Source organism: Teleopsis dalmanni, chromosome 1 (genome assembly GCF_002237135.1).
Source record: "Teleopsis dalmanni isolate 2A chromosome 1, ASM223713v2, whole genome shotgun sequence".
NCBI classification, from domain to species: Eukaryota; Metazoa; Arthropoda; class Insecta; order Diptera; family Diopsidae; genus Teleopsis; species Teleopsis dalmanni.
In genome coordinates, this window is record NC_051846.1 from 170,028,718 (window position 1) to 170,030,751 (window position 2,034).

Consider the following 2,034-nt stretch of genomic DNA (forward strand, 5'->3'; position numbering starts at 1 on the left):
TTATGTATGAAATAAATTATGAATTATCAATATTATTAATTATTAAAATATTAATATAACATCTATTACATTAAACTATTAAATAAATATAAATAAAATATATATCACATAATATATTTATATTTATTATTTATATATTACTATATATTATTTTTATTTATATATAATTAATTTATTTATATATAATTATTTGTGTATTATTATATTATTTATTTCATTACATTGTAAGATAAATTCATATATGAAATTAATTATATATTATTTATATATTTATTTAATTTCAATTAAATTAAATTATAAGATAAATTTATTTATAAAATATATTATACTTTGTAATATTTTTATAATTTTTTTAAGTTAACAACGCAGTATATTATATTAAAGAACGCGAGCAAATAATGTTATTTATTATTACTTCTTTTTTTTATTTCCTAATTATTCCTTCGGCATTGCAAACAACATCTTCTTCACCCCTCTAAAGTTTATTACAAAAATTGCATGCAAACTGCTTAAGTACTGACCTAGGCTAACAGTGTTCGCCTTACGCTTCGCAAATCGACGAAGCTTTTGCGACAATTTCCCGAACAACCCCAACAAGTCATATGTTGTGCCTTGTGAATGTTGCTTACGTGCGTCTTGCACGTCTTACACACAAATTTGTTATTCTAATTTTCCTTAATTTTATTATTGTTGTTGTTGTTGTTGCTGTTGTTGTTGTTGTATGTTGTTTACTATTTACAACGAAATTGCAAAATTCTACCTTCAAAGCCTTCAAAGCTTTTTTACATATTTGAATGAACCGTAAAGGTGACTCATACGCAGTGTGTGCGGTTTAATAAGTTTGTTTTTTTTTTATTATTTTTGGTCTTTTATTCCGCTTTTTTTTTGTTTGTAATTTATTTATCGCTTTGCGCATATATGTAAATGCTAATATGCGTATATTTGTTTACTTTTTGGCTGCATTTTGGTTTTTGTGGAATTTTCCTAAAGAAAATTTCATAATGTCGAAATGATTGCAACACTTTTGGTAAGTATCGTGATATGATGAGTTTGCTGTTATTTTGTTGTTGTTTATTGTTTTGTATTAGTAAACAAAAAATTCATTAAGTGATTTTATATGTTTTTATATTATGAATTTTTTTTTTGGTTTTTAGTTTGATTTTGATTTATGATTATTGTAAAACAACATTGTAAAAAAATTTTTATTAAGACTTCAGTATTAGAAATCAAATATTTTATTATATGAGATGTATTTTAAAAAAAAGTAGAATAATAAAAAAAATTATATGACTTCGAATTTAAATTTTTTCAAACAAATTTAAACACAAAAATTGACAATTTGATTAAAATTTTAAATATACATTTTGATCAAAAAAGAACGAGAGGCCTATTTTTGAATTCCCGCGCTTATCCAATAGGTAAATTTTTTTTATTTTCACGCTGGTAACACTATTATACACATTCTATCAAAGTTTAACGCATATCGTACGATTAGTTTTTGTTTGGCGTCTATAAAAAAAGTCGAAAAATTTTCGTGTGGCGATTTTTACCTATATATACACATAAGATGTTATATATGTACAATCAAAATAAAACTCATCTCAAAAACTGCATATATTTGAGGAATACAGTCAAACTTCCATAACTTAAACTTTTATAACTCGAATTTTCAATAGCTCACATTTTATATAATTCGAACTATATAGAGTGCAATAGGGTTTAGAGAGCAAATCACATACAATTACAAATAGATTACAATTACAATCCAACAGTAGTGAACTACAACAACAAAAATTCATTTTATATTATTATTGAATTGTATGGCTGTTTGAATGGAATACAGCTGTTTAGAGTATTGCCAAATATTCCATCATCAGTGATCTCGGAAATAATTCTTGTATTTAAATAATCGCAAATAATTTTTTTTATAAGAATGAAAGTACTAGGAATCGAACTCGTGTCCTGCCAAATTTGAAACTCAGAGCCAGCACACCTTAATCAACTGACCCAAAGCCGTACTTGACAAAAGTCAAG